The sequence below is a fragment of the Passer domesticus genome, chromosome Z, assembly GCF_036417665.1.
Source record: "Passer domesticus isolate bPasDom1 chromosome Z, bPasDom1.hap1, whole genome shotgun sequence".
Classification (NCBI taxonomy): Eukaryota; Metazoa; Chordata; class Aves; order Passeriformes; family Passeridae; genus Passer; species Passer domesticus.
This window is the reverse complement of record NC_087512.1, coordinates 48,286,420-48,301,517: the sequence shown is the minus strand read 5'-3', so window position 1 is coordinate 48,301,517 and position 15,098 is coordinate 48,286,420. Positions and strand designations below refer to the sequence as shown.

The 15,098-nt window shown below is 50.4% G+C and overlaps 2 long non-coding RNA genes across 4 annotated transcripts; one reads left to right on the top strand and one right to left on the bottom strand.

The window, feature by feature from the left end:
- The first annotated feature begins 1,169 nt into the window (after positions 1-1,169).
- Positions 1,170-4,101, top strand: LOC135289815 (uncharacterized). Its single transcript, XR_010352558.1, has 5 exons — positions 1,170-1,602; positions 1,733-1,853; positions 2,438-3,019; positions 3,376-3,490; positions 3,843-4,101. It is a non-coding gene; the product is annotated as an uncharacterized LOC135289815 (long non-coding RNA).
- A 5,775-nt stretch (positions 4,102-9,876) lies between these two features.
- On the bottom strand, positions 9,877-15,089 carry LOC135291120 (uncharacterized). Of its 3 annotated transcripts, XR_010353986.1 has the most exons (3): positions 14,703-15,089; positions 11,150-11,263; positions 9,877-10,226 (listed from the first exon to the last, which is right to left on the bottom strand). It is a non-coding gene; the product is annotated as an uncharacterized LOC135291120 (long non-coding RNA). The 3 variants fall into 3 exon arrangements; XR_010353984.1 differs by lacking the exon at positions 9,877-10,226 and having other exon boundaries at positions 10,801-11,263; XR_010353985.1 differs by lacking the exon at positions 9,877-10,226 and having other exon boundaries at positions 10,801-11,263; positions 14,753-15,089.
- Between the last annotated feature and the right edge of the window lie 9 nt (positions 15,090-15,098).

Genomic DNA, 15,098 nt, shown 5'->3' with positions numbered 1-15,098 from the left:
GCGCTGTGCCCGCGGCCCCGGCTCTGCCGCGCTCGTCCCCGCCAAGTCCGGCCCGCGCCGGGGCCGCGCTGGGCGCGAGCGCAGCGCCCCCCTCCGGCCGCGCGCCGCCGGCGCAGCCGCGGCCGTTGCGCCGCGGGCGTTGCGGCCACAGGCGGCGATCGGAGCCATGGCGGAGCTGCCGCTGCCCGCCGGGCTCAGCGCCAGCGCCTTCCCCGCCAAGCTGTGGCGCCTGGTGAACAGCCCCCGCGTCCGCTCCGTGCGCTGGGACAGCCGGGCCCAGGGGCTGCTCGTCGACCGCTCCCTCTTCGAGCGGGAGCTGCTCGGCCCGGGCCCCGCCCCCGGGGGCGGTGGCGCTGGGGCGGGGCCGGTGCCGCGCCCCTTCAGGGCCACGCAGTTCAGCAGCTTCGTCCGGCAGCTCTACCGCTACGGCTTCCGCAGGGTGCCGGGCTGGCTCGGCGCGGCTGCGCCGGGCGATGCCGGGGGCTGGCTGCACTTCAGCAGCCCCTGCTTCCGCCGCGACCGCCCCGACCTTCTGCTCCGCCTCCGGCGCCGGAGCGCGGCCGACAGGCGGCGGCCGGCGGCGGGCCGGGAGGGCCGCAGGCGCCCGCCCTGCGGCTCCCGGCAGCTCCCCGGGGCGCGGCCGCCGCCGGACGGGCGGCACGGGCGCGGCCGCTTCCAGCCGCTGCCCCGGGAGCGGCCGCCGCTGCCGCCCGGGCGCCCGCCCAGCGGCTTCCTGCTGCTGCAGCGGGAGCGGACGCTGCCGGACGGGCGGGAGCTGCGCAGCCCCCGGCCCGGCCGCCTCCAGCAGCGCCCCGGGGAGCGGCCGCTGCTCGCCCGGCGCCCGCCCTGCAGCTTCCACCTGCTGCACCGCGACCGGCCGGTGCCGGCCCGGCGGGAGGGGCCGAGCCGCTTCCAGGAGCTGTACGGGGAGCGGCCGCCGCCCGCCCAGCGGGAGGTGCTGGCGATCCCGCCCTGCGACTTGCTCGGGCTCCACGGGGAGCCGCCGCTGCCGCTCGGGCGGGAGGGACCCCCCAGCCGCTTCCAGGAGCTGTACGGGGGGCAGCTGCCTCCTCTCGACCGGGAGGTGCTCCGGCTCCAGCCCTGCAGCTTCCAGCAGCTGCACAGGGAGCAGCAGCCCCAGCCCCCGGCTTTTGACCCACGAGGTAGGAAAAGAGTTGTAGCCTTGTTTTTCCCAAACGTACTTAAAAGTGACCGTTTGAAGTATTTTTCCACAAGGCTCTGTCATTCTCAGCCAGCAATTGTCAAGCCTATTAGGAAGGGGAACCTAGAAGGCCAAAAAATTCTCTGCCTTTTTTTTCCTGCTTGCTGCCTGTGATGTTTGATCGAAGGCAGCAATAGAGCTCTGTATCCCAGAGCCACATTATGGAGCCTGACCAATGGGTTTGGATTCTTGCAGCCACCCCAGGCACTTCAGCATCCAGTGCTCCACCTGGCACTGCTGGTGCAGCATTAACAGCCTCCAGCTCAGCCCGTAACACACCTGAGGAAGAGCAGTCACCAGCAGTGGATCTTGCCTTTGCTGTGGAGCAAATGATCCGGGAGATCAGGAGATCCCTATCTGAAAGGTCTCCCTCTGCCCAGGTAACTCCATTGGAGGGGAAAGGAAGAGGCTGGGCTTACATGGAGAAGAAGAGAAACTTGCATCCCTGATGTGATTCCAAGAAAATACCAAATGATCTTGAGTTTTCTTTCTTTCCATTGTTCTTTCAAGGGCAATATTAATGCTGTGCCTGAGTCTTCAGGAGGTGAGCCTGTGGACAGAGCTGCAGCAGAGGAAGCCTCATCTGGCACGGAGAGCTGCAGGAACAGTTCCCCAGAGCCCGAGGAGCCTGGTAAGGACAGAGCCCCCCTTGGTTTAGAGAGGTGTGAGATGGCTGCTCTGAGCCTGCCTCTGGCAGCAAGGGAGATGAGCAGAGTTGAGCTCCTGTCTGCAGGGCTGGTGCTTCCTGGTGCCTTTAGTTCAAATCCTGCACGGGCACAACCTCCCCGAGCCCTGCCCTCCACGCTTCTCCAGAGGCTCTGACACTGAGTCCTCTGCTGTGGCAAGGGAGCAGGGAATAAAGCTGACCTTGTGGGAGTTGTGTCACCAAGCTGGATGTCCCAGTTTGGTTCATAACTCAGCCCCACCAGCCTTCAGCTTCAGCCATTTCAGTGGGGACTGAGGTCTCTCTGTCACTGAGACTGTGTTTCAAGCTCAAGACTTTGCTGAGACTTTATCAGGATACTTAAACACTTTACACAGTTCAGTTTTGAACACTTGGAAGGATCCCTGTTCTTTAAAGAGCAGGCTTCAAATTGCCAAGTGAGAGTTTGCCTTTCAGGCCATCTTTTACAGTCCCTTGCAGAAGGACAATTGGTGCTCAAGGAACATTTGCACAAGGGCCAATATTGACTCAGTGTTCCCTTTGCTTTCCAGATCACATGTGACCGACCTCTCCAGGAGGGCTGGCCTGTGTGGCAGGAAGAGACAGAGGGAGAGCCTGGAACATCGGGCAAGTTGAATTCCTCTGTCTCTAGTTATATTTATAGATGTATATAGTTATCTTTGTTTATCTAGGTAGTCGTATTTATAGATTTATGTGATTATATTTATATATATAGATAGAGATCTGTACAGTTAATTTATTTTTGGTTTTACTGGTATATCGTTATAGCTTTAGATATGTTGTTGTAGTTATAGATGTGCACAGTTGCACTTATACCTGTGTATAGTTACATTTACATATATACATTTGTAAATGCCTATTTATATTTGTATATGGGGGTTTAGCTACGTAGATTGATATTTATATACACCTTTTTTTAACCTCTTGCCCTGTTCTGCTTCCTCGCTCACCTCTTGCTTTCCCCCTGTGCCCCCTGTGTCCCCTCTCCCTGGGCTGGGTCCGAGCTGGCGGCCGGGCCGGGCGCAGCAGCAGTTCCAGCCCCGGGTGTCCCTGGAGCGGTGGGAGCTGCCGGTGGCCCCAGGCACTGTCCCCTGAGGAGCTGCTGAAGGACGGTGAGACTGAGGGGGCTGAGGGGGCTGAGGGGGCGGTGGTGCTGAAGGGACAGTGACCCTGAGCTGCTGCTGGGGCTGAGGGCTGTGGGGCAGCCCAGGGCCATGGTGGCACTGAGGTGACAGGCAAGTGGCACAGGCTGAGGGGGTGGCGGGTCTAAGGGGACGGGATGGGTCAGAAGGGACTGAGAGGGGTGAGAGGACTGTGAGGGGCTGGAGAAGCTGAAGGGGGCTGGGGGTTTGGCGAGAGCATGGCGGGGCTGAGGGGATGGAGGGGCCAGCAGGGAGCACAGAGGGCTCCGGGACTGCAGCTCTGCCAGGCCTTGGAACCAATTCCAGAGCCTCCACTTTTGCCACAGCTGCAATGACCACAAGGACAGCTGGAGACTGCCAGGAGCCAGCAGGGAGAAGCCGAGGGCCAGCAGCAGGAGCAGTGAGCGGGGCCCTGCTGCTGCCAGCCTGGAGAGAGCCCGGGTGAGGCCCCAGGGCTGGGGAGGCAGGGTGGGGCTGAGGCTGGCGTGGGCTGTGGCCGTGGGCCCTGCCCGTGCTGGGGCTGCTCAGTGCAGCTGCCCCGGCTGGCACAGGGGCTGTCCTTGGGCAAGGCAGCTGTGCCGGCAGGGCCCGGGCGCTGTGCCGGCTCTGCCGGGCTGCCGGGGCTGCGGGACGGTCCCGCCGCGGCTGCGCTCACCACAGCCCGGCCCGTTCGGCTGCTTTCTCTTTCTGACCCTCCTGGGGAGGCTCTGACATTTCCTCTTCCCTGAAGGAAGTGCAGCTGCTGCCAAGGGAAATGTCCCCATACTGACTCAGTGTTTCCTTTCCTTCCCAGATGTGCCATCTGCTGTCCCTGGCCAGGAGATCTTCCAAACTTCATCTGCAGGCTCAGAAGAACCGGTGTCCTTTGGCCACCCTCAGTTCCCTCTGAAGATGGGATCACCTGCAGAGCAGAGGGGACCAGCTGCAGCTCCAGGCCCAGCTCTTACCGGTCACAGCTGAGCCTGTGGCAAGCTCCAGGAGCTGCTGCCATCTCCCTCCCTGTTGGTAGCTCACTCCCTCCAGTCCCCAGGCCCTGCCCATCCACCTTTTTCCCTCCCAGCTCACCCCTTCGCTTTACCTTCCCTTATTTATTAAACAGTTTGGCTTTTTCATTTGACTCGTGGATCTGTCCATGGAGCTGAAGCAGCACAAATTCTGAGCCTGGGGACACGCAGGGCCCTACTGCCGTTCTCTTCTACGCCGTCATCTGTGCACGGGCAGGAAGGAACAAGGGTAGCTCAGGCTACAAAGGTCCCTGTCCTGCTGCTCCAGTTGCACAGCACTGTGGAGTTAAAGGTGGTGCTGAGCACGCTGAGGGGAACAAGGACCCTGGGTTTTAGAAAAGCCAGCTTGAGTATGCTCTTCCATGGCAAGCATCCACCAAGGGCAGAGGAGCTTGCGATGCTGGAAGTTCTCACCAAGAGCTTCCTGAAAGTACAGCAATGCTCCATGCATACACAGGGACAGGAAGAGGGCAGAACCAGAGACCATGGTGGCCTAACAGTGAGCTCTGGGTGTGACTCAAAGCAAATGAAGCAGCAGCAGAGGCGCGAGCGTCCCAGTGGCCACAGCGCTGTCAGGCAGTGCCTGCAGGCTGGGTGCGCTTCTGGCAGCTCTGCTCTCCCCACAAGTGAGGAATTGCAGCCCCTGCCTCAGGCCCAGTCAGAAAGCCAACCAAGTGAGACCAGAGGCAGGGGACCTTCCCAGCTCTCTTGGGCATGGCTGCAAAACAGCCACTGCGTCTTCCTGTGCCCGTGTTTGGGGTGTGCTGAGCCCAGAGCCGGCCAGCTTGTGCTCTGCTGTGCCAGGAGCGCTCTGGGCGGGCAGAAGTGCTGTGTGCACAGCGCAGCGTCCTGCAAGGGGCTGACCAGAGCCTCCTGCGGGAACAGGGCTCCGCTCCCTGGCTGGGAACAGCCTGCTTTTGCTGCCCTGAGCGCAGGCAGGAGTTCAGGCACGTGCAGAGGCAGCGGGCAGCTCGTGTTTGTAGGGGCCCGGGGCTGCGCGCCCAAAGCGACGCGTGGGCGTGGGGAAGGAAGTGACACAGAGCTGGGGGAGGGAAGATGAGCTCGAGCTGGAGTGCCTGTGCTGCAAGGAGCAGAAGGAATTCAGCCTTGCCAGGGTTTCTGACATTTGTGTTGGTGTTCCCTGGGAAATGCTGACATTTGGGGAAGTGCCTTTGGAGGAGAGGAGCTTGATTCTCAAGGCAACTGCTTCCCCAGGAGCCCCCAGTGAGGTAGGTGCAATTACAATCTGCACCCCAGCTCATGCTCAGTATTTACTACAATCTTAAATAACAATAAAGTCAAACACAACAGATGACTGATGTTCCTACCTTCTGCTTCCCAAACACAGCCAAGGGTGGCAGCAGCTACAGCTCCATTCTCCTGAGCTCACAGCGCAGCGCAGCTGCTCCAGCCACACCAGCACGGGACTGGCCGCAGGTTGTACAGCCCGTGCCTGAGCCAGGATCAAAGCGCGTTTCCTCTCAGGTAATGGGAGCCCCGCGCTCTTCCACAGGAGAATGAATGTCAAGAATGCCAGAGCAAATTGAAGTCTCTTGAGCCTGGTGAAGGTGAAATCTGCTTCTGTCCTTGTATAGAGCTATGGGTTTGTTTACATGGCTTCTCCTTCCCTTTTCTGCCTGGCTTTCTCACCTGCAGTTTTCCATAGAAAAGTGAAGCCATAGGTGGAATAAATAGACTCCACAACCTGATGTAGTTATGAAGTGGGTCTGTATTGTCAGCACCGGGCACAAGTGAGATAGCTCTCCTGAAAACTTGTGCCCTGAGCCCTGGTTTGAGCCCCATCTTTTATTCACAAAGGTGCTCCATATACATGACATTCAACCCCTGGCCCTGCCTGTCCTCGCCTGGCATGATAATTAGATCCATGCCCTTCTGAGCATGCCTTGTTCATGGTGGGGGTGACATAGGAGTCTTTGGTGGTCTCTGAGGCTGAAGATTGTGGTCATCCGTATGGCTGAACTTTTCAACTTTTCTCCTTTGTGCGTGTGCTTTGGTCCCTTGGTGCTTATGTGAGTACGTCTCTCAGTCTTGATGAGCTTGGAGAGAGAGAGGAGCCCTTTATCTGGGTTTCTGCATCCTTGGTCTTCTCCCAGTATTGTTCTTTATGCAAGAAGCTTCTAAAATTGGCGTTTTTCTATTCTATAGAAAACCTCTATAGACAGAGGTTTCTTAAGTAAATGGTTAAAATTCAACACATAATTCTGCAAGCTAAAATTTAAATGCTTAATTCATATTGCTAACTCAAGGGAGTTCCAAAAATCTCTCTTTCAAAAGCAACAAACCTTTGAAAGGTTAAACCTCAACATAACTGTGATCCTCAATCAATACCTCCATCTTCCACTTGCTTAAACTCTCTTTGTCCTGGGCACTCTGTATGGCCTTTTTCCTGGAAGCTCTCTGGCTGTCTTGAATGCTTATGGAGTAAAACGTAATCCCTGATCTATTTTCAACTCTCTGCACAGACAGAGACTGCTGGAAGGGAGGTAGGACTGGTATTGGGGACCTGGCAGCTTGTCCAGGAAACAAAATGATTGAAATTATGGCAATGTGGACAAGGCATGCAAGTCCAGGTGGTAAGCTCAAACATGCAAGTACTTGCAGTTTCCCCTCAGTACTTGACAGTTTAGGGGTATGGTCTCTTCTTATTTCTGTCTCTTAATCCTCAATCCTTGCCACACTCCTTCAACATCTTTTGCATTGTGATCTTCCATGTTTTCTCCCTCCCTTCTTCTTTCTGTGACTTTCTGTACACGCCAGACAATCTGTCATACACTGTCAGCTTGCTCAGTCACCCGAGCAGTGATAATGATGGTGTAGAAATTGTAGTGGCACAGTAGGCAAACGCGTCATGCTTCTGTGTGCCCTCTGCAGGCAAAGCTGCTTCCCAAAGCTTCAGTCAAACTTGGAACAAAGGCTTGTCACCACTGCTTTGTTGTGGTTTATGCATTGATGGAGCAACACTTCTGTCTCAGCCCGCTTAAGCCACTGCAAAGCTGGAATTGTTGCTTTAGCAGCAGATGTGATGGCAGGGTTCTTACTGCTCCATAGTAAGAACTCTGCAGTTCTTCTAGAAGAGGTTTGTGATCTTTGTGCAATAAGAACGATGCCTTAAACTGCTGCAGTGCAAGTCATGCACTCATGAGATGTGTTTTCAGACACAGGTATTTCTAGATATGCCTAGTGAGTGGCCTCCTGGGGAGCAGGGACAAACGAGGAAGGAAAGTGGGCTGATAAAACATGCTTCTGCTTCAAAAAAAAGCCATGACTTCCCTTCACAGAGAAGGATATAAAATTTTTCTTGATTGGCCTGAAGGGAATAAACAAGTCTCTCTATGTCCTGATCTTTTACTAGTCTGAAATTGTTCAGAAAGGTTGTAATTTTTTTTTTTTTTTTTTTTTTGGGTTGGGGGTTGGGGTCTGCATTTCAAGCCTGTTCTCCCAGCAGTCAGGGCCCTGCACAGCTGCTGTGGGTGGGGCAGGTGCTCAGGTAATTACCAACAGGTGCTTGGTAATTACTAACAGCCAGGTGAGAAGTTGGCTTGTGCCTGGTTGAGGGCTTGAGGACTGTGGTGAGAGAAGGGCCAGGGAGTGGAGTGGAAAATACTATTTACACAAGCAGGTATAGGTGGATGTCTGGGGTGTAGGTGGGATTTAACTGGTTTTGGTACTGCATTTATGAAGAATTGAACATTTAACTCTGAGATAGGACTATTTAGTTGCTACTCTAAATGCTGGGTTTACTGACATGGAATGTAGTTTCTTTGTATTTTGCTCTGAGAGTGTCTCAACAACATTGAAGTCCAATTACAGTCATCATAAACACAAGTTAATATCTTCCTTTTTGTTGCAAACAGAAGCTGAAAGGCCCAATGGATCTTGCATTCAGTAATGTACACATTTCTAAAAGAAGTGGCTCTCTCCTGTTCCTGTGGCTGGCTGGTCTCTTCAGGCTAGAAAAACATTTCTGGGAGCATTTTCTTGCTGCTCCAATATCTCTATGCCCTTGGAACCTGATGCAAATACTGCATGTTTCTAAAATTATCTCTAGGCCCTTCCATTTTCTACTTTGCACCTGTCACCTAGGGGAGAAACCAGTCTGATAAGGTTTTATTTTTTGTAGGCCTCTCAAATTGCAGCCCATTGTATTTAGCTGCAAAATCCTAAATCATGCTATCAGGATACCTGAAATGGACACTGGTAGAGAGTAAAAAAACAATGCCTGATACAGATGCTATCAACTATTTTTAGTTCCTGACAGTCCAGTATTGCCCTTACCCAAGGACTGTTCTTGTTTTTTTCTCTTTTTCTCAGTTCTCAGTTCTGTGATGGCTGAGAAACAAAAATCCCAAGTAAGGGTATCCAGAGTAGATGGACATGATGAGAATTCGGGGCAAATTTGACCATACACTTGCCCTCCTCCATGGAAGATTGTAGTGGTGTGATTGCAATCATTTCTGCTGGTCAGTGTTTTTAGTGTTAACACAGCTCCCCAGGGAGCCAGCCAGATTTTATGACTCTCTTTGGAACTGAAGGAAAAAGAGAAGAAAATGTGTCTGTGGTGTTTTCCTGCAGCAGTTCCACATGCTATTTGTGGCATGTAACAATTAGCTTCCACACCTAGGAACTGCTTGTGCTGCAGTCTTAAGTGTGCTAGCTGTGAGAGCTGCTTCTGGAGAAAGGTGATTTCTATTACTGCTGTGTAAATTCTTCCTCCAGAATGAGAACAACCCAACAACTTCCTAGTTGCTTCCAGATGGTTGCATAAGGGTTTGTATTTGTACCCCTGTTCTTGGATGTTTGAATTCTGTAGTCAAGCTACCCAAAAGGTCCAAGAGCTGTATCCAAGCAAGGGTGTGTTTGGATGGTGGTCTGGGACAGGGAGTATTCTCCTCTGTAGTTAAAACTGGCCAAGTTTAAGCTTTTTAATTGACAGGCATTTTTAACTGGAAAAATAACAGTTTTTGAAAGAGAGAGTTTTGAAATCCCCATAGTACATAATGCAAACCTAGAGCATATTTTACAAGCTCACTTTGGGAACTGCTTGCAATTCAATGTTGCCTCCTGAGGTCTCTCAAGTTGTGGGTGTCTTAAAGAAGAAGAGAAATAGGAATTTACGAGAGTGGAAACAGAACTCCAGAACTTTTCACTACACCCGTCCTGTACCGAAGTGGCTGTTGTGAAAAATACAGCCAGCCCTATGAAACTTAGCAGTGTGAAGAGACTGCTGCACAGCATCAGCTGAACTTCAGTGTGTCTGAGCCAGTACTGCTGGCACAAATGCCGCCAGCATTATCTCTGCACCCTGGGACACTTCCCAGTTCCTGTGCCTTGACACTGCTTTCCCATGGGGCTGGGGAAGGAGTTTGGCTCTATGAACTGGCTGGTGCTGTGAAACAGGTCCATTTTTGCAGATGAGGTGATGGTGTGCACGTGTCCACATGTCTCCCTGCCTTAGTGCCCTTTGTGAGCTTCTTACTTGAGCTGGGATTTGTGGAGCGGTTAAAGCTTGCTGCCTTTTATTTCTTTGCTCCTATTCAGAGAAATGAGTTGTTGAAGTCCCTGAAATGTTCTGTTTTCATCCTTATGCAAGACAGTGAGGAATGCGTTCTTTTCATCCCTTAGGTAATTCTTTGCTTTATTACTGCATGCAGTGAGATAGGATTAGTGTGGGTTACAAGCAGTAAGAGAATATGGAATCAGACAACAATAAGCACAAGTGCAAAAGGTAAAAATAGTCTCAGGAATTAACCTAGTAGTTTGAGATTTCTATGAATATATAAAACACTTGCAACAATGCTTAAATCTCTTTTTCTTTCTGATAAAAAATGTATTTTCAAGTATTTTGCATACGGGATTCCCCTGGGATGTAAGAACTCGAAGCATTTCAAGTCTGCAGCTTCAGGAATGAAATAAACTTTTGACTCAAGTTGTCAACCTGAATAAACTCTGAACTACCCCACAGCAATTGCAAGTTATAGCTAATAATGATGGAATAAAACCACAATTGCTCTTTTTCCTCTTAGCATTTTCTCCCTGGTCCTATAAAGATTGGGTTTGTGCCTTGTTCCTTAGTTTGGTTTCCAAACCATTCCATGTCCTCAATAGATCTGGAGAACTGCCTCATGCGTAGGTCTGAAGAATCAGTTTTGAATCTAGGAAATTAAAGGAAGAATTGCACTTCATAAGCTTGGGCTTCTGGATTGAAAGCTTTAGATCATTCAAGTAGACATTGCTGAGTGTTCAACCTGGTCTGGCAGGCTCCTCTCTCTGAAAGGTGGGCAACTGAAACCTCTGTGTTTGCACAGAAAGGCAAGTTATAGGATAGCTGGGAATTGGCTCTGGCCAGCTGGTGTCCCAGGTGTCATCTTTAATAGTTGTTTTCTTATGTTATTAGTAACCAGGCCATTAGGCCAAGCACCTGTATTGTTTGGGTTTTTGGTTGTTTGTTTTTTTTTTTTTTTTTTTTGTTTTTTTTTATAATTTTTAAAAATTATTTGAGGGTTGGTCTGTTTGGTTTTGCTTCTGTTTGCTTGTTTTAGTTTTGGCTAGCTGCGTTGGCAGGTGGCTGTGAGTGCACTGTAGTACCCCCAGCGGCTGCCCAGCTCTGCTCTATTATGTTTCTTTTTCTTAGCCAGGTCTCATAAGCCCTCAAAAGAAATATAATACAGCCAAGGACAGCTTATGTATTACTTTGGGGGCATAAAATTAGCAGGATGACTTCTGCAGCAGTGTTAGAAACAAAAAGGTTTAATAAAAGGCATAATAACAAAGAGAAAAACTCGAGCCAGGTGCAGAGGTCTGCTCCTGGTAAAAACACCTCACAAAAGCACTTAGCTCTTTTCTCTTCTTTTTCTCCCTGATGGATCAAGCAGGACTTTTTGGCTTCTATCCAATTAGATGTCCTCAAGTATTTGGTGAAGTCCCTGAGGTCCCATGAGGTGGCTTTTCACCTAATCCTTGAGAGAAACTTTTGGCCTTCTTTCCTTTTTTCGGGGACAAAGGCTAGTTTTGCCACTCTGCCATTAGGGTGCACACTCCTACAGACATGGCTCTGTTTTCTTTCTTGCTCTCTTACCTCTGTGGCACTCAAAGCCATACTTGCTATTGTAGTCATTAGCTACAAGGTCCTGCTAGGATGGTTGACTAATTCAGGAACAAACAGCCATGCTGCCATACCAGGGACACTGCTCTGGAAATGGGCAGAAAGAGAAACCATTCAATGTTTTTCACTTTAGAAATGTTCCATTGCAGCTTTATCTGCAGCAGAGTTACATTTACTGTACTGTCCAATACAATTCCATGTGTCCAGAGCTAACTTTAATCACATAATTTAGGAGTGTCCAGCTGTAAATCTCACAGCCATGGGATCAAAAGTCCTTTCCATTTCTGGTTAAGTGGCTCTCCTTTCTGGGTCTGGATGTACACCCAGTCTCCTGAGTAGTGAGGACATTCTTGAACATTCAGGCTTATTAGTGAGACCAAAACAACAAACTTGCATGATGATAAAAGCATTTTCTCCTAAGGGTTACAGATGCTCTAGCAGCAGCATTTCGGCCTCCAGCCTCTGGTGGCAGACAAGGCTCAATAGCCAGGGCTGCCAGAAGGAGGCAGGGCAGGAGCAGTTTGCAAAGCTTCCTTAAGAATCCGGGGAAACCGAATCCCCATTTAATCCCCATTTTCTTTCCAGAGAGCCTCTTGGGATATTTCAATCCACCACCTTCTATCAACAACCATAACTTTTTGGAGGTGGTGCCAAGATTTTGTTTTCTCAGTTTTGATCCTTAAATGTTGAAATAACTTACAACAACACAGACGAAGGTCAACGGGCTTCAGCTCTTTCTCATGCATTGCTTGGGGTTCTCTCCCCTGCAAGGGGTCCAAACTTGTCACATCACAGGTTGTTCCCCGGGCAAAAGACTAGGAATTTTCACCATGTGCTTCCTTCTCCAAAAGTTCTATTTCATTCCCCCAAATCCAAATTCGCAAAACATTCTCCATTTCCCTTTCTTTGCAATCATTGCTTATTTTCCCGTGTAGTTCAACCACTTCTGTTGCAGAATGAGGTAGCACTGCCAGACACTGCATCCTGATAAGGGAATTCCTTCTTTATCAGTGAGCAGGGCTTGGGATGAGGAGGGAAGAAGATTGGCTTTGCAGAGCCGAACCTCTCCTCCAGGGAGCAGAGGAAGGTGACATCATCTTCGGGGCATCCTACCTCTGTATTTTATAGGGGCTGGCGGAGTTTAGAGTGAGGGGCGGGGTTGGACTTTGAGGCATTAAAGCCCTCCCAAGGGCTGCAGGGCTGACCTTGCAGTCAGGAACACCCTGCTGTTCCTGGAGTCTGGAAAACACTGCTTCCAGACCTTCCCCAGCACTGTTAAATTGCAACTCTAAACCTCTCTGGCTTTGGAGGAACATGTTTAACTGATTTCTCATGGTGTGGGGGCTGGCTTCACCCTGGCATTCAATTCCTGCTCTGGCCTCAGGCTGGCTATTGTTTCAGGCTCTGAGGCACTTTGCAGCTGATGGGCACCATACAGCTCTGAGTCAAACCTCCATGCATATGGATACCATGCATGGTCCTTTACTGGGAGTTTTTAATTTTCTTCTACCAAATTTCATGTTTCTCCACAAGTAACTGTGGATGGTGCTAGTTCCTCTCCATCCCCATCTCTCTTTAGGGCTGGACAAGCTTTCTATATAAGCTTTTAGCAAGTGCGTCAGTGGAGAGCAGTTCAGATCAGTTTCTGCGTGGGATTCTATTACTTTTCTGCCAGAAAAGAGCAGCTTTGACTGAAAATTTATTTCTCCTTTGTTATGTCATGAACAGTTAATGCTGTATAAAAGGCCCAAGTCACCTCAAGAGTACCTGGCTTGCTGTGCCAATTAAAATGCAAGCATCCAAAAATGTTGCTCTGTGAGATACTTTAAAAGGACTTCAACTTGTTCATGTACTCTAAGTTAGAAAAGCAGGAGAAATACCGACGAGATGTTCTCAAGAGTTCGGAATAACATAAAAACCCTTGACTGGCAACGTTTGAAAATCAGAGAACTTTAAAGGCAAAAATAATTTAGAGCAGGATTCAATCAACATAAAACATTCCATGAAGGATTAACTTAGCCCATTCAACTTATAATCTCTGCAAGTTAATTTACATTTAGATTATTAAACCTGTTAGATTTTAAATTATTCAAAACTCTGAGAGGAGGGAAAAGGGAGAAGAAAGAGAAAGAGAGAATGACAGAAAAGAACCAACATAGCTATCACTCCAGGTTCCAGTGGTGTTCAGCTGATAGAAATTCCAAGAGGAGGTAGGGTCAAGACATGTGGTGGCCACATATCCCAAGGTAAATAGCCTTTGGCTCTCCTGGGGCCTTCCCCCACATGGGGCTCCCACTCACTTGGCCATTTAGGCGCTGGGTTAGGGGCTCCAGACACAGGTGTGGAGCATTGCCTCTGGTGTGCCAGGGATCAGCAGCCACTGCTGGGCTGGGATACAGGCCTGGGGGTGTGGGGTGTGCCGAGTGGGGCATCGCCTCACCAGAGCAAGGCTTGATCTGCCCCTTTCCCTACATACAAGCCCCTGAAAAGTGTTGAGCCAGCACTCTCTTCTAGTCCCTCACAGCAAGGTGTCTAGGTTCCTGTGCTTCTTGGCTGTCAAGACTCCACAGATTTGCAACTGGATCTTAAGAAACTTGGACATCTATTCCTTCCAAAAGCGGCTGCATGAGGGTTGTTTATACTTTCTAAGGCATTCCCTCCATTCTATGTCCTCTTCTTGAGGTGGTCCTTGTAAAGCCTCTCCTCTCTCCCCTTCTCCATGACAATGGAAAGGGACAATGGAGAAAACAATCGATGAGAGGTTAAAACTATTAGAGTTACAGTGTAGTGAGGAAATAAAAAGCAGTGCACAACAATAAGAAGAAAATTGTGCAAAAGGGGTACTGGCTTATGCAACAAAGGTGAAGTGTCACATGGGGCTGCTGAAACAAAGACAGGATGGCGAGGGCTTACAGAATGGTTCTGATGGTAGATGGGGGCTGCTGGTGCTGCCTGGAGCAGCTGTGCACCTGCAGTGGCAGTTTCCCGCTCCCTCTCTGCAGCAGGGATGGTGGCAGTGGTGATGGTGATGGGTGTCTCTCTGTCCCTGCAGAGCTCTGTTTGGCACTGCCGCTGCCATCAGTCTGCCACGCTGGGCATGTGTGTGGGAATGGGATCTGCCGCTTCGCTGCCTCTTCCTACCACCCTGCTGGGCTCCACTTGGCTTGGCTGGACTCACTTGGGATCAGTGTCACCACTCTGGCTTGCCTTGTTCTGCTGGAGCAGAAAAACAGTCCCACATGCCACCCTGGCCCTGATGGTTTCAGCTGTGTGTCAGAGCTGTCATTTCCATGCCACCCATCTCAGCCCCATCTCCTAACAAATACTGTGGAAGGACAAAAATGGGGGAAAAAATGGGGTGGTGCTTTGGTCCCAAGGCCTCCCTGCTAGAGTGAGTCAGACAGAACAATCCTCCTTGCATTTTCTGTCATGGCATTTCCCTGCTGAAATCACACCCATGGCTATGATGTAAAATGTTTTGAATATATAGTATTCAATAATATAATATACATACATACATACATACATATATATATATATTTATGTATAGAAAGATCCATGACCATGTCTCTGTACCTAGGAGAAACCTCTAAATGTAATTAAAGCAGTGCTTCTTCTCCTTGTTTTCTGATTTCTAGAACAAAGGAATAAGCCTTCTGGCTTTTGCTCATCAGCAATAGTGGCCAAAGACCACTAATGTGGTTCCTCACATCCTGGTCCCTTCTCAGTGCTCAGCTTCTCAGTGTGGGCTCCAGGGGCTCAGTGTGTTTCTACTCTTAGATGCCCTGAGCAACAGGTGATGGACTAGGAGGGCTTTGTGTGTTGCTTTGTAACAGAGGAGAACTTTGCAGGCTTTTTTTGGCATTAGGTGTAGAGAAGGTCTGGTTCTGTGCATGAATTCACAATCCAGCCTAGGGCGGCC